Here is a 25,590-nt window from a genome sequence, read left to right as displayed (position 1 = left end):
CTAGACTTGAGATACTGTGGCCTTATGTATGAGAATGAGAAACATACCTAACAGGCCAGAAAGAACGCTTCTCAAAATATTTTGGCTTTGTTAACAGGCTAAAACTTTTACCCATGCTGTAGCCTTCTGTGTACCTCAATGAGTATGAAATTAGTTCTCATTTATCTCCAAGAAACTGATGTCACTCATACTAAAATTATTTGAATGTCTTAAAAATGTATATACAAGCCACATCTGTAATTACATTTGCAGATTATTTTCTGATACTTGCACTGTTGTTGTTTTTTTTTTTCTCATTTGGTTGTGTTTTTTTTTTTGTTTTGCTTTGTTTCATAGCAATTATATCAGTAGTTTACTCGCCAAACCACATATACTATTCTTCCTTTCCAGTGATGTGAGCTAATTCCACTATTTAGTTACTATTGTTCAATCAACTCACGGATTCGCTTTGGTGAATTTATTTTTTCTTCTTCTGTAAATGCCTCCTGCTTCACCTGCTGGAATTAAAGAAGAGTAGACAGCATCACTTGACACATCAGATTACTAACAATAAAAACAAATCATGCTTGTGTGTTTCCTGCTCAGATTGAACTCCTAGGATGCTATGTAACAGCGTTTTACCAGTAATGAGAGAAAGAATAAAATGAAAATATTCTGTTGAAAATAAATTTAAAAGCAGGGGAGGAAATTTGTAGCAAAGAAGTAGGGTTTTGTGTGTGATAGAATTTGCTTGTGAAAGTAGATGCGATATGTAGACTCTGGTAAAAGAATTAAGGAAATAACCATACAGCTACAATCTCACAAAAAAACAATCTCAGCCTACCTAAAAAAAATTGACATGTTCCTTCTGAAAAAAATATTACTGTAAACTGCTTATCAAGCATGTGCTTCAGCTAAATGTTATTAAATTTATAGGCCTCTTTTCAAGAAACAGTGAGGGATGATATATTATTTCCCTCTGCAATTACCTGAAAAAAACATACTCTTAAAAAAGTGCTAGAATTGAGATCTGAAAAAGTAGAAGCTACTAGATATCCACAGTAGTTAAATGATAATAATAATCCAAACTTATGTATTCATTCATGTGTTAAGATTAGCTAAAGCTTGTTTCGTCCTTTACTTTTATTTTCCTACAACAACTGATAGTCATGTTTGCTGGAAGATGCACTGGGGAAGTCCTGTATCAGATGTTCTTAAAGCAAACCAGTACAAAACTTGAGTCTTTACACGTGACAAAAAGCAAGGATAACTCCTGGAATAGTCAGCACGTTTTCTTTTACTGCAAAAGTGTCATGCAACCACGGAGATTTAAGACAGTCCCACTTTTTACTTGTACTCTAACTTGGAAATTTGGTTGGAAAAATTACTCAGACAGCAGTTTAGTCATAATGCAATTACTGTAATTTGCATAGGTGTGGAGGATGTAGTGAGGTCTAGTGGTTGGAACAGGAGACCAGACCGTGAGATCTGGGTTTTATTCCACATCTTGCCACTGCTTGTGATGTGAACCTGAACAGTTGCTTAACCTCTACACTTTAGCTTCCCCTTCAAAGTGAGAGTAAGGCTGTGGTTTTACGTGCAGCTAAACAAACGTATTGACTTGCTGTAGAAAAACCGTGCTGACTGTATCATCCTACTCGTCTTTCATTTTCCCCCCAGTTTTACAGAACATGAGGAAGCTGCTAGAAAGGAACAAAAATAATGTGGCTACTTTAGGTGGTTCTTGGTTTTATACACGAGATGGAATTCTTATAAAATGTTATTTTCTTAATTTTCATCATCACAACTCATGTTATTTTCCTAAACCCAGTGAAAGGCTGTTGTAAGCTGCAAAGCAACAACATTATGAAGGAAGAGAAGACAAATTTCAACAGAAGTACCAGGGGAGGAACGAAAGGAAAGGCTTGTGCTTCTGCTTTTTGTTGAGACAGATAGAAAAGGAAGTAAATCAAGGAACTAAAATGCAAGATAAAGTGGTGGCAGCATACAGCACTTGGCACATAGGACTCCTGGGGGATTCAGAAGCCAAACAGATGGTTATTTCAGCAGAGGGCACCAGAACAACAAATACGTTGTAGTGCCTTTGACTTGCTCTGCCCAGTGAACATTAAATCTCTGATATCCCCGCAGCCTCAGAGTGGGTCTGTGTTCTTGCCATGTTGTTATGTCTTATATTTTATAATGCTTCAAGGTGTTTTTTTTCCCTCATGCCTAGAAAGAAATGTTGCTGAATGACACTCGAAGTGGGATCAAAGCAAACAAGGCAATGGCATGTAAGCAAAAAGGCACTAAGGAGTACCATGAGAATCTGTGCCACTCACTACTAAGTCAGTATATAGGATCTCTATGTCAGTGGGACAGGGAGGCTAATGAGATGGTACAGTTAAGTGGAACCTCTAATGAGAAATCATCAGAGGGAATTTTCTTACCTTCCTCGTTGTTCCTTGTTTTCCTTCATACTGGGAACGTTATTTTGTCATTCCTAGTAGTCTGAAAATGCAAATGTAAACTGCATTGATATCCTGCAAATCTATTTTGCGTACCATCAAATAACTGTAGAAAGTTTTACAAATTTTTAAACAAAACTGATAACAGTTGGTGAGTTACATACTATTATCTTGCTTGTGTAAATTGAATGATTGAGAGAGAAACACTCATGGAATTACTTTTAATCTTACACTTGTGCCTTTCACATCCCATTACATCATTAAGGTTTCTCTTGTATAAGTGAAATCTAAACTTCATATGTTATGGTTTAGATACTGAGCATGTCCTTCCACAGTGGAAGATTTTATTTTGTTTTCATACTCTTATTATTTTAAAATAAGCATATATAATTAGTCCTGAAAGTTGCATTTGAACTATATGGGCTTGGATGACATTCAGCATATTCTTTAATGATAACATTGGGTGGTTATGCTTTGGTCTTCTGCTTCTGTGAGTGGAAATTTATAAAAGTGCAGGAATTCTAGGTTTTGTTAATGTGTATGGTCAAGCACAAAAAAGTGCTAAAGAGTTTCTTTTTTATTTTGTTTTACATCACAAATGTAATAATTTTGGATGTGTGAATTTTTTATTTCTACAGCAACAACATTTTTTAATGATTGCAGCCATTTGGGAAAATATTTAAATCTTGCCTTTCATTTTGATATCACTGGTTTCAAAATGAGAAATTTTCCATTATTATCAGCTTTAGTGGTCATGTAGATAACTGAAATAGCAAACTGAAACACTGCCAACGCATTAGAAGTCTTTCTTTTTATGAAGATAGCTATTGTATTACTGCATTGAAGTTTATATGGAAACAGTAATACAAAAATTGAATCATCAAAATGATACCATTTGACAGCTGCGCTGATATTTTAGCTTTTTCCTTTCAGTAATACAGTCTAATGGAGGGATACATTTCTAATATATAATCTGAAGGTTACTAGGTTGTCCACAAATATAACATCCTAGAATTGTGCCTACATTAGCACCTCTTTAGTGAGGAGAAAAAATGTCATGGAAAATTGACACGTTGTTCTAGAATCTAAACTAATTCCTGTGGATTTTTAAGGACAATAAAGAACAATTTGAATAATTAGAGATAAATGACAGCAGAATTAATAACAAGGTGCAAAGAGATATGAAAACAGTAATCCCAAAAGCAAATGTTTTGTGTTTCATCTGTGAAAGCAGTGTATCATGAAGGAAGAAATGTGGGATAACTGCAGAGGGTAGACATTAAAATAATCTAGCTATCTAGTGAGATCAGTTCCTGAAAAAAAAGTGGTAACAAGCTCATCTACAAATTTCTGAATGTTTTAAATCGAGAATTAAGAATAATCAACTAGAAAAGTGTTAATCTAAAACAGGTTTTGAAATTTAGAGTATGCATGCATCTTTGCAATGTTCCTTAATAAGGTACATAGGTCATTCCAGATCACACTTCTCTAAACAATGCAGTACTGTGGTAAACTGTGTTGTAATACTGAAAATTGTTGTTAGCAAGTAAATACTGGTAATAGAATTTACTAAGTGGTCATAGAATTAAATGCTAGGGCAAACATAAACTACCTGAAAATGAAAACCTTTCAATAAATAGGAACCATGTATAGGAACTGACTATAGGAAGTGGTAAGGTCTCCTGACTGGAGTATTAAAAACTCGACTGAAGAAAACACCGGGGTGATGTGCAGTGTACAACCACCTGATATACACTAGGAAGTAAGAGGATGTCCTGAGGCCTTGCCCATTTATAGTTTCTGTAACTTTAAACAAAGGTTGCAGTGAACACCTACCATTTTAGTTTCTCGTGCTGGCTTCTGTGTCTGAACAAGATACTAATAACTTCAGTAAGGTTCACATTTCTAGTGTAACATTTAGGAAAGCAGCCTGCAAAAGACGACAATTGCTGGTTCAAAATTTTCTGAGGTATATAAAGTTTTAAATTATAGTAAAAAGATGAAGCAGATATTTAAACTGATCTAGGATAATATGCAGCTATATCGCTTCATGATTCATTTGCAAGAAGAAGGACTAATTAGATATGAATACGATGATTCAGATTTTTTTTAATAAACCATGCTGCAATTTGCCAATTGGTTATATGAAAGACTATACTTCAAGACAAAGACTCTTACATAATTTATATGGTCATTAGGAATAAGTGATCTTAATGTATCATTTGGGCATTGTAGGAAGTATTTGTATGCTAACATAATGATAAAAATGTAATAACATACTAACCTGTGATCATCTCCAACTTCTGAATCTGGTAAACTTTGGTAGTCTTGATTAAATCATTTATGAAGATATTTAATTTTGTAACAATGGTACTAAAGATTCTGATGCTTGGAAACATCCCTTTAGATTTGTTTAAATCGTTTGTTAAGCTCTTTGATATAACAAGAGAACAGCCATAATGCTTAAGATTCACACTTCCATGTTAAACTGTCAAAGTTGCACTTCTTTTGTAATTCACACTAACTCATTATTGCTGAAGGAAGGGTCCAATTCACAAAGCTGTCTCAATTCTCTAGCCAACAGAGGAAAACAGGCCAAGGAACAGCTAACGGGTAATTTAGAGCACACAACTTAGAACCTAGGTTGCAATTTCATTTAGAATTGAGTCTGGCTAAGTTAAAGGTGGTCTTTGTAAAAATCTTAATCTTCTTTGTTCATAAGATCTCAAATGCCTGTGACTACGGCAAGAAAACCTTGTTTTCAAAAACTAAAGTTGTTGTTAATATTATTTTATTCAAGCACCGATCCTTGAAAAACGTTAAGCTTAACTGTGTTGGTGAAAGTCTGTCATAGACAATTTCTTTCTTAAAAGTGACAGAATTAATGTTTAGCTACCATCACCACAATTCTTGTAAAATTAATGTGAAAATCACAGCAGTCTGCAATCAATACAAAAGCCAGAAATGTGAGCTGAATATTAAATTCTACCATGTAAACTTTAGCCTTTGTCTAGGAAACTAGCTCTGCTATTTGTTTCCGGGTTTGTGTCTGCATGTCATGATCCAGCTTCCTTTTGCAGGTTGTTCTCTGAAGACCCTGGCTCTGGGCCTGGTTATTTCCGACCTTACATTGCATCATTTCAATGGTGTCTCAAGGTCATGCAGTCCTCTGCAGCAGGGATGTTGAACTGATAATGCAGCGCATGCTCCCTACAGTAGGGTAAAGTGTTTAGAAATGCAGTGATTCCACATGCAGCATCCTGCAGAGGCCTTCACTTGGGTGGGTTAACACATCAAAGCCTTTCATAAAAGGGGAATGAGAGGGAAAAAATATGAGGATATGATTACGTAACACCTTATAAAAGGGGCAAAACGTAAAGTTAGCTATTAGTGTTTTTTATAGCACTGAATTTTCTTAAGTAACAAGGTGCAAGAGGAGCTGTACAAAACAAATCATGTGCCAAGCTTTGTCTCTGACTGATGTTACTTCACCTGGGTGCTGGTGCCACAGAGCCCACTACAGACAATTAGGCCTCCTGCTAGGCACAGACATAATAACATATTTGGGGAACAGGATGGGACCATTGAACCCATTTTTTGTTATCAAATTTAAAAATACATTTGGCAAAATTCCTTAGTATCTTATATATTAGTTCATGTTTTCTTAAAATGAGAATCAAATTGATGCTACCTCGAAATATCCTGATGTTAGTTTCGAAATACTTTGAGAACTAAATAGCAATCAGTATGTGCTAACTTAATGCAGCAAGTTGTCATGAATATATGGAAAAATCCTTCAAAACTTCATTTCAAAACTTCTCAAGTAGACAAAATGTAGAAACATAGGTCCAGATACTGTGTGATGCAGTAGGGCTTGCTGGGTCCCCTTCACCTCGTATCTTTTTATTTGTTGAGGATGATGATGAATCAAATGTATCCTGCAGCAAAGAAAGCTGAAGCAAGGACCTTCTTCAGCAGCAAGCCAAGCTCTGTGCCTTCCAGGGGGCCTGGTGAGCAAAGAAACGAGGCCTCTGAATTGCACGGACACGCAGGATGGGGAACAGCATTCATATCCCCCCCCCCCCCCCCCCCCCCCACACGCACACATCATCCTTTAAAGTAAGAAAACAACCCCAAACTCTAAGGTTTGGTGGCGTGAGGCAGTCACGCTGGGGAGGACCACCGCAGCGCGCCCCGCCGAGGCAGGGCTCCCTCAGCTGCGGGCGCTGAGGTAAAATGGCGGGCTGCGGGAGGCTCCGAGCCCGCACCCGGCTCCTCAGGACACATGTAACGTAACCGAGAGCTACAACCTCGCCCTATAACCTTGCCGCACCCGCGGTGAACGCTAGGGAGGAAGAAACGAGGTGGAGGAACGAAAAACAAAACAAAAAAAAAAGCACAACAACCCAAAAGGCACGAAGGGTAGAGGGAAGCGCCTGCTGCTCCTGACAGGAATTCGCGACGCCCTCCCCGCAGCGGGTGACAGCACCCCCGCCCGGCAGCGCCGGCCCCTCGCCCCGTAGGGCTCTCCCTGCTCTCCAGCCCGTGACTCGGCTCTTTCTCCCGGTTCCTCCCCACCTGCCGGGGGGGCCGGGCGCAGGAAGGGGCGGGCGGCAGCGGCGAGGCGGTGCGGGCAGGCAGGCGAGGCGGAGCGGAGCGGGGAGGCAGCCGACGCACAAGATGGCCGCTGCTGCAGCGGCGCTGGCGGCGGCGGCGGGGCGACGGGAGGCGACGGCGGCGCCCCGGAGCCAGTGGGTGCTGGAGGCGCAGGGCGCTGCGGCCACCCCCGTGTGCCGCAGCTGAGGGGGCCGGTGGCCGCTGCGGGGGGAGCCCGGCCCGTGTGGTGAGTGCGCTGCTTCCCCTGAGGGGAACGGAGCCAGGGGTGCGGGGAACAATGGGGCGAGGGCGAGAGGGCTGCGCTCTCGTCCCGGAGAGGGGTCGAGGCGGAGGGGCGGGCGCCGCGCTTGGCGCTGGGGCCCGTGCTGCTGCTGCCTGCCTCGCTAGGCCTCGGGCTTCTGCCGGGCTCGATTTCTGAGCGCCCCGGGGAGGGAGCTGCTGAGGCCGGCGGAGGCAAAGGGGGGCGGGGAGAGCCCGGCGGTTGGGCCCGGCCGGGTGGGGGCGAAGCAGCATTGCCTCAGGCTACGGCGGGGGGAGCGACAGCGGCTTTTGTGCGCGGCCTGCGTCTGCTGCTGTTTTTCCAGGGGCCGTGTGTGCCTGGAAAGAAGAGAAAACTAGATCCCCGCACGGTTAAACCAGCACCAGGCGCAGCAGCAGCAGCAGGAAGGCCGGAGCCCCCTTCTCCGCGCCGCCCTCCCCCCGCCGGTTGTCGCCCTTTTGTCTGTGGCGCCTCAGGGAAGAGCGAGGTGGCCCTCGGCCGTGACAAAACACAACAGAAACTCCGCTCGCTTTCACTAGTTTTTGGCGTTATTTTAGCTGTCGGATAACAGGGCGAGGATGGGTAAGGTTTCGTGCCGGGAGCGCGGCATTGGTACAGCCGCGTTTTAATGTGTTTTGGTGGTTGGGAATGTCCTGGTGTCGGTTTTTGTCCTCAAAAGCCATTGTGAGGTCTGTGCCATTTTATGAAGAGCAAACCGATGTGCTTATTTTTTCCTAAGAAGTGGGTATATTTAATTTTCTCCACGTGGAAGTATGTCTTTTACCTAAGAATAGCTCTCTTATTTTTAATTTTCAGTCAAGTATGACTGAAAAATCTGCCCCTCCCTCCCCGCATAGTAGGTACTGTTTTCACTGTGGTTCTTATACTGAAAATGGCCAAGTAAAAAAGTGCAAAAATAATCAAAAGAGACAAGGCAACCTCAGCTGTAGCAGAGCTGCTTTGATCACTGTAACTTTTAGCAGTGCTATCTTTTAATGATCCTGCTTGTAAGAGAAATGACACTGTTAAATTCTGCATTTATGCTCTATTCATGTCGTATAGCTACACAGAATTGTTAAGTAACTCTTGGATACTACAAGACGGAAATGTATGTGTTCCTAAACTTATCTTTTTTTTCCTACCCCTTTAGTTTTACGAGGGCAGCAGGGCATTAGCTGGCGCTCTATCAACTGTAAATATCTCTATTTTCTGTATCTCTATTTGAAGTCAGTGAAGCTAATAGGAGTCTTCCTGGTTGTACAAATAGCCTGGTGTTCTTAAGAAAAGTATGTACATTACTGACAGTTTCTAAGCTTCACCACTAGACCCATAGACCATGGCTTTCTTTAGTCTGTTAATACCTAATGTGGATATGAATTTATGGTTTCCACTAACATAAATAGAGACAGACTTTATCAGTAAGGCACGTTTCTTTTTCTCTACAGTTGCTTATAGCTTTGCCTTCCTGTCCTAGAAAAGGTTCTGTCAAAGCAGACAGCTTGATGGGTTGGGTTGAGGGAGATTTGGAAATGCAGGTACTGTCAACATACTCTGTTTTGACAACCAGTCTTGACTGCCGTGCTCATCTGTCACTTTTGTGCAGCATTAACATTAATGGAGATGGGTGGGAAGTTGTTTGTATGTTTTCTGGGATTTGTCAGTGTTGTATCCAAATTATTTTAGTTTAAAACAAAAATATTCTGGAGACTTGTAATATTATTGTGTGATAAGTATTTTAAAATCTAATGTTCCAATGAACAGGTGAATGTATGAATCCAGCAATTGCATTCATTAATATGTCAAGGTTTAATATAAGAGCGTCTTAGGACATATATTGCTATATAATACTACTTGTTCATGTTAAAGCAGATGATGGAAATTAACAGGATTGCTTTTAGAAACCTCTGCCAGTGGCTCACCAGCAGTCTGGGTGGAAACCTTTGTCAGTCTTGTTGGATTAAGCACTGCAGATGCTAAGATTCAGTGAGCAAGTATATTAAGAATATTGACCTAAATTATTTATATTTAATTCAGAGGTCTTGAAGGTGATGATAGTGATCACCTCTGATGATGGTGAAGTCTGATATCACACTTCATCTAGTGTCTGTATCTCCTAACTAACCACTGCGGTAAAGGGGTGTCTTTATGATACTTAAAAACAGGAAATTGACCTTTCCTGTTTTGTACTATTTAATAATATGAAAGATAATTACCTTTTTTACTCCACCTGGGAAATCATATCGCTTACATGCTGGATACCTGCAACAAATGTTTCATCCATTTGGAAGAACTTGTGGAATTGTAGCTTTCAAATAACATGAAGTGTAAAACTGCACGAAAAGGAAAGTGCTCATCTGCATTTAGACTCAAGCATGCATCCCCAGTGTCTCAAAATAGCTATGCAGCAGACTGCTGCAACTGTAAGATACCTTTCAAGCAGACAATCCTTTGCAGAACTTGCGAAGTCTGTGCATTGTGTAAAATTCTTTTCCCCAGTAGATTCACTGAATCATTTCACAGATAAAACTGTGTGGTTCTGCGGGTTTTGCTCCCCAGTAAGTTGGAGAATAGTTGTTTGCTGGAGCATACCAAGTAATACTGTCTGCTAGGCCGAAAAAGAAATCTGGCTCAAAGTACATGAGAGATAAGCCACGGGAGAATTTGTACTTTGAAGTTAATGCCTTAGACTGCATTTGGTAATGAATATGCATCTACTATCATACAGAATAAATATATAATGCCTTTCTGTTTTGAAAGGTTATTACATAAACATTCAGCACCAGCTGAAATTGGTGTGACCTTCAAGGTTACTTCTGTGTAGGCTATATTACAGTAAAGCAATCTGAAGTTTTACAGACTCATGATAACTGAGAAAGAAAACCACAAATATTTACTCTTGTTACTTTCCTTTCTGTACGTAGATATTGGGTACAGTTCCCATCACTTACTTTGGTCACTTGTTTTTCTCAAGAAGTACTTCTGATGACATTATCTTGCATCGGTTTCATTTTCTTCGTTACCGGTGCGGTAAAAGCTGCAATGGTATTAGATTTCAAAGAGCTAACTGATTTCTAATGCTTTTTTTTATTTGTGGAAATGCGTAACTGGGAAGAAGGTGAAGCCCTATTAGGTTGTTAAAATAGTCCTTCTGACATAAAAAGACTGTCTGGTTAGAGTGTTTTTGGAAATAACTTTCCCGTTACTGCATGATAACAACTCGTTGTGTGGTACCAGGTAAAGGGGGAACTACATTTTGTGATTGAAATATCAAGATTTCTGTATCTTTTGCTGAAAGTTTGTGTGGCCAGAAGCAATACCAGTGGTACCGTGCTCTGTGCTGGAATTGCTAGAGAAATGTGTTTCATGCAAGATTTATTTATTTATTTTTCCCAGGAGGTTCCTTTTTAACGTAGTTAGAAGGTGTGTACGTGTGGTCTGGCGCAACTTCTGGCAGGTGCAAATGGCTTGTTATGTACATCAGCAACATGTTACAGAAATGTTACGCAGGCAGACTGAATAATTTGCAGTTAGGCTGGCAGAATAGCAAGAGCAGGTTACCATTGAGAAGGTAGGTAGCTCTTGGCTCTGGCCCAAGCTTTAACTTGTGAGCAAGAAACTGATGCCTTATTTAGATGAGAAATGTCACCTCATCTGGTTAGCAGCACTTCTTGAGCACCAACCATTGACATTTGAAAAATCTAAAGACTTAAATTCACACAGGTAAAGGACCCAAACATTCTTTACAGATTTCTACATGGAAGCTATTACTCAGCATACTCTTTTTGAAAAAAGAAAACAGATCTTGGGAAGCATAAAGGCCACATGTAGAAAAACAGAAAATCTGTGTCACTTGATTTTGTACAATGTTACCTAGATGATTAAAAAAGAGGAATCAATGGGAACATAGAAAAAATCTTCATGTGAGAGGTGGTTGGGAGGGGCATGACAGTAGTTAAGGGAAGAGGATTGTTTTGACAATTAAAAAAATAATTTTTTTCCTGTTTTGCAATGTAAGAAATGGAAGATACGCAGTTAAGCTGAGGAGTATTGCAATTGTAGCAGAAGGAAAGGAACCAATCTTTCCTTTGCTTCACACAGATAGTGGCAGTCTCTGGTTGCTTTATATTTTGAGACAGTGCAGTAAAGGGTGTTTGTTTCAGTGATGGGTAATACAGCGGTAAGGCGAGTCGAATTCAGCATTCCAGAAGCTGCAGGGTTTATTGACAATTATTCATACCAACCTTGATGTCACTAAAATAGCCATAAGTGACGATGTTCTTGCTGTACAGAGCCATTCCACCACTGATTCCTTGCAAAAAAATCTTGCAAAATCAGTGTGTTTCTTTTGTAATTCTTCTCATAAAGCACCATTTGTCAATTACACAGATGTTTAGAACTACAACAGGGGTGCACGTTGTGTCAATCTGGGACTTCTGTACTATGATTGCACTTCGGCTGCAAGCCTGCTGAAGAAACAAAGCATGTGGAATAGCTGTAGTAACTGAAATACATGCTGCTCTGGGAGGTTCCGGATTCCTTTTGGTTTGTTTATTGTTTTAACAAAGCCTGGTTACTCTCATCCCTTCACTATTCTGTTTAAGTATGTGTTTTAAAAATCATGCTTTTTAACTACTGTTTAAAAGCAGGCTGTTACGTTTAACATATGATCCAGGCATTCCAAATACCGCTTTTCAGAACGCTTCCCTGTTTACCAAACCCTGTCAGGACAAGCTTTGAAGGTTGAGGTCTGGTTGTTTTAAGATTTGTTGTTCATTACAAACTTCTGGTTGATCAGCTGATGGAACAATAGTGCTGTTAGCCTGGTTCTAAAGGCCTTCTCAGAATTTCCTCTTGAAGTCATTTATAGCAATTACTTCAGTTAAAATGGTGAACAAGCGGGAAGGTTTTTCAATTAAAACTTTTAACTTCCCTTCTGTTTTGAAAGGAAACTTCTGGTAGAGAAGCAGGAATCCTGTTTCTTTAGTATGCATTGAAGGTCTTCAGGGACCTGCAAGCTAATTATTTTTGATAAATTGTTGCAGGCAGTGTTGGTCTCCAACTCAAATTTAAGAGCTGTCTTTTGAGGCAAAAGAGTCAGGTTCAGGGGAGGTATTGCAAAGAGAATGAATTGAAATTCATGCTGAGGGGGATGGTTTTAATTACCCACTTATTAGTAAACCAGCTTCTTTGGAACACTCCCACTGTTCAGTAGCATTTTACATTCTCTGTGCTTTGTTTTTAGAGTAAACGTTATTCATACTGACTTAATCCTCTTCAGTTGTGTGGGTTTTTTTTTGGTAGCAGTTGTATGTGAATCACTAACTCTTCCACGTTTTACTGCAATGATTGTGTAATATAAATGCCTTATTTCCTGCAAAAATGAGAGTTAAATAAAACTTCTAACTACTGGCTCCTGCTTGTCTTGTAAGTCACATGTTTTTTGCTTGTTCTTTTCTTTTTTTTTCCCGTCCTTTTCTTATCAGTTTGGAATGGAAGTTCTTCAGGTACTATTTGACATTTGGAACTGTACAAACAAATGAAAGTGGTGAGTTCCTTCAGTGTTTATATCTCTTGAATCTGGTAATCGCAGTACAGCAAGGCTAAAGTGGTTTGTATCTTTTTTTTTTTGTATGACAGGATGCAAAAAAACAAAGGAAAGACCTTGGAAATTATCTGCCACTAATTTAAAAGAAATAGTAGAAAGTGAGTTTGATTAGCTTACATGGCACTCGGAACTTGTGACGTGCTGCATAAACATTATTTTATGACCATTCGTAATTCTGGCAGTTATGATGATCAGACTTGATGAGTAAATCTCATATTTCAGGGTGTAGGCTGCTCTCTGAGAGGCTCAGTAGAAAATTTTTCCCTGCCTTTACAAGTAAACATTGTGTTAATGAAATTTTGAAAATATCTGTTCGTGCTCACGAGTCCAGTGAAGCAATCATCTCTGTTTGAGATAGTTCGTATTTCAGTCTGTTTTACAAAATCAAGCCCGAGTTCTGTGCCACAGTCAGGTGTTCTGGGTGTTTTGTGGAACTACAAAACAGCAAAATGCTGTCCTGCTTCACAGAGGAGGTATAGAAGAAAGAACAACGTGTAACGTACTGGGAAGCAAGTCTCAGCCTCCCCCTCCTTACATGGAACACCTGCACAGTACTCGTGGTGTGCGTTCTAGCTGACTTAGGGCTTGAAGAGGTACGTATTTTTTTTTTTGGGGTCTTCTAGAGCAACTAAAAAGTCTCTTTTACATGGCAGTTGAGTGATTTTTTTTCTTTTTTAAGACTTGTCTGGCGAGCTCAGGTGTTCGCAAGTAACATACCAAATTGACAAAGTACTGTGTTGTAAACAACAGAAACAATCAAATTCAAAAGATTGTGATAAATAGTTGTTCCTTACAACATTGGAGGTGAACAATGACAGTTTCAATATTAATAACTGTTGTGTGGATAGATGTTAACATTCAAAAATATTAATATTTTTTGAAAGCTAGAAAATGACTAGCTTATACTCAGCAGCTTTTATTCAGCAGTTTCAAAAGAACATGAATTCTTAGTTTTACTTGCTTTGTAAAGGGAATGTGGATTTTGTCTCAAGAATAGATCAGCAGAAGGCAAAATCTCACAAATGACTAAAGCAAAAATGATAAAGAACAAATGAAAGAAAATATCACTTTCCCATGTATCTCTTCAGACTTCAAGTGACTTTATTGTAAGGGTCTTTGCTTGCTTGCTAAAATACTCTGTTTTTTGTGGGTTATTTTCTCCTCAATGTGTTGATGTCTTTGATGATCTTTCTGTCGTATTAGCCACTTTCCTTCTAAGTATTCTGTTGGGTTGGTTTGTTTGTTTTTAAAAGCTTTGTTCTGATCTGAGCCACTATTCAATTCATCTAGATAAGGTAACAGAGATGGCATATTGCTTATTAATTTTGTTGCTTTGACAATCCAGGATGGGCTGCTTGGATAATGGAGCGGCCGTGGGACTCTTTGTTCTTGGACTTTGCTGTCGAGTCTCAAAATGTCACTGCTTCCTCTGGAACTGATGAGAAGTTTGGGTGTATTGTTCGTGGCACACTCCCTCGTGACTACTTTGGCTGTTGCTGTAAATTTGAAAGATAAAAATAAGTTAGGTTAAACTGGCTTGCTGAAATGGATTGGTAAGTTAAACCAGAGGCTGCAATTCAGGCTGTCCTTCCTGTTTATGAGTCATTCTCCTGTTTAATTGCGTGAAAAGGCCTCCTGTAGAATTAATTAGAGGAGAGATCTTAGAAGTGCTGCAAAAACCTTGCAGTTTAGTTAAAATGGTGCTTTTTTTTAATTTTAATCTTCCTTGTTTAACCTCTCAGGCCTTGAAGATGGAAGCCTAGATACTATCTGTGACTTCTTTGTAGGTGATGCATGCAACAAGTGGAAAGAAAATGTTATCAGGAAAGTGAGAATTCCTTTTTTAGACTTTCGTTGGTTGGAATAATCCAGGCTATTAATCATTTAAATTTAAACTTCGGTTGGAATAATCCAGACTATTTTAAATGACTGCTTTGTAGCCAGCAGTCGTCGGACTACAGAAAAGTGTGAGCCATCAGGGATGACTTCTGACATTGATAATGCATGTGCGCATTAGTTCCTTGTATTTGTGTTCACGTGACTGCTGGCTGAAGGCATGGCTTCTACAATACCTTTTTTATGCTGTTTAGCTATTGTGTGGTACTTTGCAGAGAGCCTTTTCCTGACTTGAAGACAGCTTACTACATGTTTCCCTCTGGTTTTCTCTTCTGAATCATCTATTCCATTTGTCAGTTTTAAGGATGTATTTGTGTTGAGGGCCTGCAAAGAGATGAATAACTTATTTCACGTTGGTAATTGTGGCTTAGTGTAGAAGAATGGTGTTGTGGACAACACTCTCTGAAACACTTGACCAGAAAGCAAAAAGGCGTGGTTCAGTTGGTACTTCTCAGGTTAAGGACTTGCAGTAAGTCACCTTTGGTTGCCTGAGTGAATTTGGAGAATGGCGTTTTCGTTTTGGCCTTGGCCTTTCAGAGCTGCTGATAGAGAAAGTCTGACTGGGTTAGAACAGGAGAGTTCTGGTAGTGGAGGCTTGACAGCTTTGTGGCCACAAATGAAAATACATTCCATAGGTTATACTTGTACAAAAGGTATCCTCTTTTTCCTATTACCAGAGTTGTTGAGACTTATCTTCTCTCCAAGCACTGTAATTTTTGCAGAGTATGTTCCGGAGGGGTGGGGGAATGCATGGCAAAACTTTCACATCTCCTTAATGTGTGATGTTCTGTCTCAGTTCTATAGCGTTTGCGAAAAGGAATGAATAAAAACAGGACTATTCAGATGGCATTAAAAACTGGCAAGCTACCTTAAGTGTTTTTTAACATTTTTTTCTGTATCAGGTGTGTCAGAAATAAACCAGTTGAATTATTCTACATTAGCTGCAATGCAGAGACATCGATGCTTAACAGAAATTAAGTATTCCCCCCGCCCCGTTTTCGAAGCCTGAGTGAGGATTTACGTGGCTTTAGCAAACAGAAATCTGTAGTTAGCTTTTCAGTCACTCCTTTCTCAGTGGAACTTCTTGGTCAAATGTTTCTAACAAAATTGCACACAAGGACTGGGTGGGGATGTCTCTGGGTGTGTTTCTAAGGAGGAATTACATGATCACAGCCATTTTTTATGTGGGTTTTTAGCTTCGCTAGACCAGTTCAGAATAGAATAACTTGATCTCTGTCAAGCTGAAGCTTGGGTATGATTTAGATGATTTCAGGACGTACGTGGAAGAAGGCACCCACAGGAATAAATGGTAAAGTAAATTGCACGCATAGGTATTTGAGGACGTAATGGCGTGGCTATCGCGTTAGGCAGTGCACGATGAGAGCAGGGTGTGGTGTTGGTATTACTCACTGGGCATTAAAATGATCACAGGCATAGTTTGTCTTATGTAAAATCTGAAGAAAAAAACATGTCCCATTGTGTTTTCCTTTGAGTAATGTATGCATTCACCTGTGAAATAAAAATGGTAGCTGTCTTGTCCCCCTGCCCTTCCCCAGGAGGGGGGAACAAGAAACCTTCAGACCAGTTCATGTGACAGCAACGGGGAGCCTTCAGGAAGGGGAAGTGAGTGACAGCAATCCTTTCCTTCAAGCCTAGCTGATAAGTCCTGAAATTGCATTAATGAATTAGTGTAGCTTTTGAGAAGTGGGAATAAAATCAGTCATGTTGCTGTGACGGGCTGATGTATGAGCTGTCATTACAGAATGAAAATTGACAGTAAGCCTGTGAAAATCCAATGACTGCAGTATGCTAATAAATACATTTAAATGCTTTGTTCCTACTAGGCTTTGTATATCAAAGAAAATAATTCCCAGACCAACTGCAAGGGCTTCACAGTAGTTTTGCTTTATGGATTTTGAGAATTTTTCTTTAGATTGTTTGTTTCTTGGTTTTAGCTTACAGTCATAGCTTTTATTCCCAAGCCACTAAGGAGGTGTTGGTATAAGGAGGCATTGACGACACGGGTGGTAAGATGGTTTCGATGTCTGGTTTTCCCTTCTTCTGCCTTATAATATATTTAGATACCTGCTGTCTAGCTGGGGCCTTACACAGCACAGGACAGAGGGTTTAAATGATCTGCTCATGTAAATACTGTCAGTGCGAGGCTTACTTAGCACTTACTCTGTCTTGGTCTGCAGCAAAGGAAGTGTGATAGGCAGCTGAACGCATGCGCTCCATTTTAAGACTCTAAGAGAAGGAAACTTTAAAAACGCGAGTAGCTTTCAGCGTGGTCAATGTGTACAGTCACTGCAATATTTATTACCAGATTTCTCTCAAGGTACTGGAACAGGTAATGCTGCAGTCAGGGCGCGTGAGGGCCCAAACGCGCGTAGTCTCGCTGCAGCCTGTGATGGTGTGCCTGTTACCAGCTCGTGGTGGGCTAGGGGTGCTTCCAGAAGAAAATCCTTAGCAGTAGTCAGAACACCCATGCGAAGTACAAAGATGTTTCACTGAGGAGCTACTCTGGTTTTCTTTCTGAATGTCTTCTAGTCCTTTTCTTAACGAATAAGGTTCTTTAGCAGAAGTTTACCCTTTGCTTTTAAAGTATAGACTAGTTAGCATGCCGTGAGGAGTTCTGTGCTTTATACTGATAAAATTCTGGCAATAGGACACGTGAGATGAAGTATCCTCTGTATTTTTATTTTACTTGGTTCCAGTTGCTGATACTGCTAAAACATGGTGGTAATACGTTTTTGGAGGTGAATAAGTCTTATAATACTTAACTGTATAAACAGTTCTCTGCTAAGGCAGCAGCAAATAAGAGCACTCTGTTCTAAAAGAAGTACGTTTCTGTAATAGATCTCCTCTTACAAGGCTCAAGTAGCAAAATTCATCAAGTTGGCAGTGGATTTTAATAGGTAACTTCCTGGGATTATATTTTACCCTTTTGCTTTGATTATGTTCAAGTTATATAACTTGAAACTTTTAAAATGAGTTTATAATTGAAAATCCCCTATTAAGAGGTTATCCGATAGTCCTTTTTCCTATTTGAAGTCAGGCTCCTGCCAAAGATAATTATAATTCTCATCCATTACTGATAGGAGGATCAATGGGATGTTCAAGGCTTTCGTTTTTTTCTCTTACACAGAACTGTCTTGCATTGTTTGGTGTATTTAAAAAAATATATATGAAAAACCATGTAGTATTCTTTTTTGTGGTTAAGCTCTGAAATGTCTGTTGTTGGATAAGAGTGGGTGGTTAATGGAAACCTTGAGACTTAAGCCCTTAGTTTCCATTCACTAAAACCACAGGAGTATTGTTTTTAAATGATCTTATAAAGCTGTAAAGAAAAGATGCTATTTATAAATCTGGAAGGTGAGACTAATACCAAAGCAGCACTTTTTTTTCTTTTTTTTTTTTTTTCTTAATTGAAGGGTTAGTTTGAAATATCCCATTCAGGAGTAGCAGCTTGCCCCAGGCTATTTCTGGCCTCCGGGACTGCTCTTTTTAGCAATTCTACAAATTGAATCACCATGCCAGTAGCATTTAAAGCAAATGAGGCTCAATTACATTCTGAGTCAGAAGTACCTGAATTAACCTGCTTTCCAGCAAAGGTGGTGTGACCTCTCCTACTGATATTCGAAGACTTTTATGCCATGTGTGAGTGGTAATTTAAAACTACTGAGAAGTGTTGAGTGGGTTTGTCTGTGTTGCTTTGTGTTTGACTTTTTGTAACAAAACTGTGCTCAGAGGTGTGGAGAAAATCTTGGAATACTGTGTTTGACTAGCTTCATTTTTTTTGTGCAACAGTTGCAACAGAGCTGAAACTGTCCAGGCTTGGTGCCATTACTGCAACAAGCTGCCTCTTAACCTTGGATGACTCCAGAGCTTTAGCTAGGCTGGTTATTAAAACACAGCTACAGCCTCTGTCATGGAAACAAGCAGAATAGTCATCTGTGAAACTTATGTTCTTTGTCTTAATATTCCCACTATTATAATCAGTGAAGCTTCTGCAGGGGTTGCCAGAGGGGTGTATGTGGCTTAGTTTGGTCCCCTTGAGCTATTTTTGTTAGCTACTGTAGCATTTACATGACTACCTCTACATTTGCAACTCCGGTTCTAGGAGCAGTGGAAAACTTGAAGAGGTACAAGCTGCTACAGCATTCGCTCATATTCAGAGAGCACTTTGCTCACCGTGGTGAGCCAAAAGGATGGTTTGACTGTATTTGCATGATTTGCAGTGTTGAGAAACGTTGGTTAAACCTAGATGTGGAGCATTATTTTTGAAACATAGATGACTTTGTAGGCGCACTTAGCATAAAGGAGCAGTTTGATTGATTGTGGTCATTTGAGTTGCTTGTTCCATTTCACCTGCTTTTGTCATGCCTGACTGTTATTCTAGTCATCCTCGTTGGTAGGATTGCTTAGTAGGGTTTAAATGTGTAGTTAAAATTTAGCTGCTACTTCAGAGATGGATTCTATTAGTGAAGATGTACTTTAAAAGTCTGTTGTTCTAGTTGTTGCACAAGAAGCTGCTCGTGGGACTGCATCTAATAACTTGGTGAGTACGTGTTGATGCTATAAGCGGCTGTCTTGCAGTTTCCCCTTTCTGTGCTTCCTCCCTCTTTCCCTAGTGTTCCCAGGGCTGCTTGACCAGCTGACAGAGCTGGAGCAGCTTCTGGAGCCTGTAAAGAGCTAACATGGGAAGGAGAGGGATTTGGTTTTGGCAGTTTGTGGGCCCAATACAGATGACACAGATGTGTCTGATCTAGAGCTGGCATGTGTGAGGCCATGCTGCCTCTCCGAGAAACAGTTCTGATTTGCCCCAATGTAAGCCCCGCACAAACCTGCACTGCAAACCCCAAATAGGTTTAATTAATACATTTGTTTAACTGTCTTCATTGGTCATGCAGTTAAAATACAAGTCTGGATGCTTCAGTCTTCACAAGGTTAAAATGGTTAGCCCATGTTAGCGTGTGGTGAGCAATGCGGGTGCTGTCTGCTGTCTTAGTGAGACAGGTTTCTGTTGCTGTGGTGTTAAGCCACCTTTGGATTATCCCGCTTGTAGGTAGAGGTATTTCCAGTAAACAACTTCTAACAATACTGGTTTTAGTTCTTGACGGGACAAGCGCAGCAAGTCTTAAACTGTGAACTGGGAGAAGAATGGGGAGAATTTAGATTATCCTCTGATAGCAACTCCTCAGTCTGTCTACCTCTGCTGCTTGGAAGTGACTGTGACTGCAGCATGGTGCAAAGCAGTGTTCTGACAAATGTTTTCAAACCTGTGCCTTTTCTGCAAAGCTGATGGTATCGTACAAGTTTGTACTAATGTAGAAATGATATCACGTGGTTGACTGAACAGGTTTCCAAAGAAGAGCAGTTGAGTTCTTGAAGCTGATGTAGTTTAATAATTCTTTCTCAAAACATTTGAGAACAGAGAACATAACAGGGAGTAGAATTATAACGGGGTTGGGGGGCGCAAAATTTTTTGTTGTTCTGAACGCCTGCTATCACGAATGTTGTACCAATAACCTAGATGCTCCATTGCCTTTTAAAATAATATCCCAGTTGTCTACAGATTATTTTGTATACAACATAAAATAGGAGATCCCTTCTTTTGATTACAGTACATTTAATAAAATGAGCTCCTGAATTAAGAAACAGGCAGGCATGCAATGCTTCGATAGGTTTCTGTGGCTTAAAAATTCATTACTGCTCTTTGATGACTTTGTGCTTTTATTAAAAGATCTCTTTGATGTTTAAATGCAGTCTTCCAAAATAAACTGCATTTGAAGGTAAATAGAGTAACTGAAGCTTTATTAGAGACTACTGTTATGCAAACAGCTATTAACACGAAGCCTTTAAAATGGAGGCAGCATCTACTCAGTGACGAGAAAAACCAACTCCTAGTCAAAGCAATTAGAAGGAAGAGGAACTCCTGAGTCAAAAATTTCAAATGAACACTTAGAATACTTGTTTCCTGAATCCCTGTGAAGTTCTGCGTAAAGTGGGATTTTTACGTTTACGTTTTACTCTTACAGTGATTCAGTGAAATGGATGCTGCTGCTTTCCTCTGCTTGGCAGTAGCCAGGTGTATTCACTTAATTCTATACTTGCAGTATATTTCAGCATTTCCTTTCTGTGTCACCTGGAATTTTGGACATGTGAGGGTTTTGTTGTTGTTGTTGGTTGCTTGGTTTGTTTTCAATCTACTAGGTAACTTTTAAGTCAAAACATCTTTGGTAGAGTCAATAGTGCAATGCTAGCCATTGAACAGAGGGGGAAGGAGCTGGGTGGGAAGTTCAAACTTGCTACCTGATTCTAGCCCTGTAACTCTAGGCCTGTAAATCTAGACAGATGTTCATTAAAGTTTTAACTGTAAACTTTTTTGTTTTGTTTTATTTTTGTTGTTTTCTTGTTTGTTTTGTTTTTTTTTTGAGACAAACTAACAAAAACACCCACACAGCTCCCAGAATTCAGACTTTGATAATTTCTGGATTTTTTTTTCTTTTCAGAAAATGTGGTTGAGTTGCTTTTATGAAAGTTCCTTCCTCGTAAGGGGGTGTCGAGAGGCAGGAGACCTTTTCTCCATTAACACCAGTGACAGGACCCGCGGGAACGGGGTTAAGCTGAGGCAGGGGAAATTTAGGCTCGACATCAGGAGGGGGTTCTTCACAGAGAGGGTGGTTGCACACTGGAACAGGCTCCCCAGGGAAGTGGTCACTGCACCGAGCCTGTCTGAATTTAAGAAGAGATTGGACTGTGCACTTAGTCACATGGTCTGAACTTTTGGGTAGACCTGTGTGGTGCCAGGAGTTGGACTTGATGATCCTTAAGGGTCCCTTCCAACTCAGGATATTCTATGATTCTATGATTCTAAGTTTGCAGGTGGTGGTGGCGGCACTTATTAGAGACTGTGTTAGTGGAGGCTGGGGAGGGCTGCTTATTATTTTTGGACAGTTTTTGGTAAATGTCACTAGGCAAACTTTAATTCTACCCTTCTCCATCTCGCTGTTACCTATTGCAGTGATAGCATTATTGTAGCTGTAGAGTTACTGACATCAAAGCAGTACTACAGCTGCTGAATCAAGCTGGGACAGAAATCTTAGTAGAGAGTAGGTGACAAACAACACTTTCTAATTTTTTTTATTTTTTGTTGTTAATTGTTTTTTTTTTTTGCCTTCTGTGTCAGTGAACCATCCTGGGTCTTCACGAAATGATTAGTATCTACTTATCTCCCCAATTCATGATGAAGGCCTTGCAGAGGCAACAAGGTCTTTATTCCCCTTTTCCTAAACCTACTTTTCAGCTCTGGAACACCTATAGTAGTAGTCAGGTAACCATAGATTTTTCCTGCATGGGAAAGAATGATACTGGCCTTTGTGATTTTGATGTTTAATATAGGTTGTGTCATTAGCAAATGCCCATCTCATTATTGCCACGTTGCTTTTGATACTTCACGTCACAAGAAGATGGATAGAAAAAATGTTTCACCTAAGCAAGCGTCTCAGATGCCTGTGCATCAGCAGTGTTTGCCATCTCTAGTTCACTGCCTAGTTCCTGTTGCTTTCTCTTTTTGAAGTTTACTGCTGCTTAGATTGTTTTGTTAGGTGAAGTGTTTGTGTGGCTGGTCTGCTGCCCAATTTTGGTTAAAATGAGATATTTATTGTGTAGTTGCTGCCGACCCATATTTCTGCCTACCTGTGTTTATTAGAGAGGTCCCTCTCTAACCCTTAGCTTGAACCAGGGGATGTCTGTGCAAGCAATTTGACTGGAATATCTTGGAAGGGGATTCTTAAGGAAGGGTAGGGACTTCTGTAGCTGACAGCAAGAGCTAATGTGTGTCTGTACCCTCAAATCTGCAGATTGACAAGTTTGTTCTGGTTATTTCTGCTAGGGTTTCTCTCACCAGTGTTTGATAGCAATCTATAAATTTAAAAACTATTTTTTCTCAATATAGGCTCTTGTATAAGCTCTGCAAAATACCATAGGAGAGAATAGTCCTGGGTGCAGCAACTTTACCTTCTGTTTTGGTCTCCTGGGATGGATCATGTCCTCTCTCTTCCTTCCGCAATGACTTAGAAAAGGCCTCAGACTCAGTCATGTCAGCATGTAGCTGTCTAGGGGCACATCAATTGCTTGATAATTAGTTCTCATTCTCAAATTAGCTGTTCTAATTCTTAGGTGTTCAGAAAGCAGCCCTTCAAATGGCGTCTGCTTCTGGGAGAAAGCGAAGGGTTTGGTTCCATCGCTTCTTGCGAGCCAGGCTGGTAGCTCCCAAGTGTTCGACCTGTGGAACCAAAGCCACTCTGCTGAAAACCATTGTGGATGTTTCAGGTGCTATCTGCTGTTAATCTGTTTAGTTTGTCCCTGATTTTTAATCCAGGTTTACTCATTGTGCTGCTGTTACAAGAGTTTGTGTGTTTTCCATGCAGGTGATTAAACTGAAATGAAAATAAGGTGTTCTGGCCCTGCTTGTCTGCTGCTCATTCCCTAGCCTGAATCATCTGGGGGTTTAGGTGTCCTTACGGTTGGTAGAAAATTTTTCCTAGGTAATAGACCATGAAACCATTTGTTATTAGGGGTTGGTCACTTCCCCTTTCTTTTAAACAAGCTGTAAGGGATGTCTGATATCGACCAGAAATGAAGAAGTTAGTCACGTCTGTCTTCCCTTACACTTACTGTCCCAGCCGAGCGCAGACTGTGTTGTCAGGGAGTGCGAGCAGGGAGGTTTCAGCTGCCTTTCCGCGTGTGTTGCCTTTTCAGGTTCTTGATCCCAATGGTGTAAGTGATCCAATACTGAAGGAAAGTTAAGAAGTCAAGAGAAAGACGCGTTAAGCTTCATTCTGTTTTTTTCTCACGAAATGCTGAGTAAATGACTTTATTTATCAGTTTTCTGGTCTGTAGGAAGACTTCAGCTCTTGCCTCACAGGATGTTGTGAAGCTCAAATAGTTTTAAATTGCTTTTAGATCCTCTGTTGGGGAGATACTAGAGCAGAGTTGTGATATTCCCTCCCCACCCCCGGTGGTGTTACAAGCCAGGAAATTTCAAATGAGGGATTATAACATTTTGTCCTTAATTGGCCTTTTTGTCATTTTCTGAAGGAACTTTACAAATTGCCGAATAAGAGACTTGCATGACAATAGATCCATTTCTTCCTCTGTTTTCATAGCTCAGATACGTTACTGAGGAAGACAAAGCAAACCTAGAACCTGATTTACCTGAGCTTCAGGGGGTTTGGGACAGAAGCTTGGTGGCATTCATAACTTTTATTTTTCTTTTTTAAGAGTCTTCTTGTCACCGGAGCCTGATGTTTTTTACATGGCTTTGAAGAAAGGGTGGGAATGTGTTACACACAGACTTCCAGGATTTGCTTTTGGGTGGGAATTTCTTTTGTTACCAAGGTCTGTCTTCTGGGCGAGTGCTCAGCTGCTGGGGAGCAGGCATGCGCGGCAGGGGAGGAATGAGGAAGCGCTGCACTTGCCGCCAGCCCGGGGTGCACAGCAAAGTTTCAGAGAGCAAACGGGAGGGGGGGGTGCTCAACCCGTCAGAAATACTATTCTGGGCTTGTCGTGGTAGTGGTGTTCATGGAGCTCCCCAGGCGGAGGTAAGAAGCTTTTTCTTCTGCCTACTCTTGTCAGGCATGGGCTTTCTTTCTCTTTTTCTCTCTTCTTTCCTTTCTTTTTTTTTCTTTTCTTTTTCTCTTTCTTTTTTCTACCCCTCTTCCCAGGAACTAGATAGGGAAAACACTGGCTGGTGTTTGTCCTGTTCTGCAGACTGTGAGGTTGGCTTTGGGGTGTGTGTGTGTGGCTTCAGCATGCCTTTTGAGAACAGTGTGTTTGCTAGGTCATATAAACAACCGATTACTTCTGGCTGCTCAGAGTTTCACATGGGTTAGCTTGTCAGTTTTTCCCAAAAATGAAATTTGGTACTTCTTTAAGTATTGTGTGCTGCACTTCCCATCGGGAAACAGAAGCTATTTGTGTTCTCAGAAATGATCTGCATTACATGAAGTGCATTAGACTGGGAGGCTTATTTACTTAAATATTGCTTGTGAAGCACCAGTGAAAATCGGTTGTGTCTGTGTGGTAGCAGGTAAGTGCGGGAGGGGTCTGGTTGTCGGGCAGGGCTGCCCTGTGTGCATCTGGTAGTCCTTATTAGCCAGGAGTTGTTTTACTGTTACCTGCTCGCTTTGTTTAGGCTGTTGACTTGTTTTTCATCTCAAGTGTCAGAGAGGTTTTGAAGTAATTAGTGTCTCACCGCATCAGTCCAGCATGAGAGAGGATCACATCTTTGGCTAGGTTATTCTTTCTCAGAAATTTTTATGGTACTACCAAGGAGTAAGAATCTTGAAAAACTGATGTTTTCCTTAGTAGATTACATTATAGATTAGCCAAGAGCTGTATTTGCATGAGCAGGTTGGTTGGCAAGGCTCAGTTTGTTTTGGCAATGAGGAACTGCTTTTGCATCAAGCTTTGCACTAAGTAGGCTTGCTTGTGTGCTCGTTGTTGGAGGAAGTTCTGCTGGGTTTATTTCTGAGTAAGACTCAGCAAAAATAATACAGCTTCAGGACAAAAGGAAAAGCAAGCGATAAAAATGACCATTACTCAGAATTTTGGTCTTCAAACGTCCCAAAAGAAGCTGATACTGCTTGGGTGAGAAAAGCTGAGTGAAATATCGTAAAGAGTCCTGTACAGCCAGGGGAGCAGGCAGCGCTTTTAAGAGGTGCGTATCCTGAAACTGCAGGCGCGGAGCGGGGCTGCCC

The 25,590-nt window shown here is 40.5% G+C and overlaps 1 protein-coding gene and 1 long non-coding RNA gene across 21 annotated transcripts in view; one reads left to right on the top strand and one right to left on the bottom strand.

The window, feature by feature from the left end:
- Window positions 1–1,287: 1,287 nt before the first annotated feature.
- Window positions 1,288–6,992, bottom strand: LOC308198820. Its single transcript, XR_013954231.1, has 4 exons — window positions 6,854–6,992; window positions 4,732–6,454; window positions 4,284–4,377; window positions 1,288–2,490 (listed from the first exon to the last, which is right to left on the bottom strand). It is a non-coding gene; the product is annotated as an uncharacterized lncRNA (long non-coding RNA).
- An 86-nt stretch (window positions 6,993–7,078) lies between these two features.
- Window positions 7,079–25,590, top strand: part of RC3H1 (ring finger and CCCH-type domains 1) — a 63,014-nt gene continuing 44,502 nt past the window's right edge. For 10 of the 20 annotated variants that reach the window (XM_080601883.1, XM_080601873.1, XM_080601872.1 and 7 more), the window contains exon 1: window positions 7,080–7,290. The gene's annotated coding sequence lies outside the window, so the exon portion shown is untranslated. Of the gene's footprint in view, window positions 7,291–7,339; window positions 7,906–21,747; window positions 24,433–25,590 lie in introns of those variants that run through there. The other 10 variants (XM_080601871.1, XM_080601884.1, XM_080601878.1 and 7 more) reach the window with 4 other exon arrangements.

Source organism: Anser brachyrhynchus (genome assembly GCF_964034855.1).
Source record: "Anser brachyrhynchus genome assembly, chromosome: 8".
NCBI classification, from domain to species: Eukaryota; Metazoa; Chordata; class Aves; order Anseriformes; family Anatidae; genus Anser; species Anser brachyrhynchus.
The sequence above is the reverse complement of the archived record's forward strand: the minus strand, read 5'-3'. Positions and strand labels throughout refer to the sequence as shown.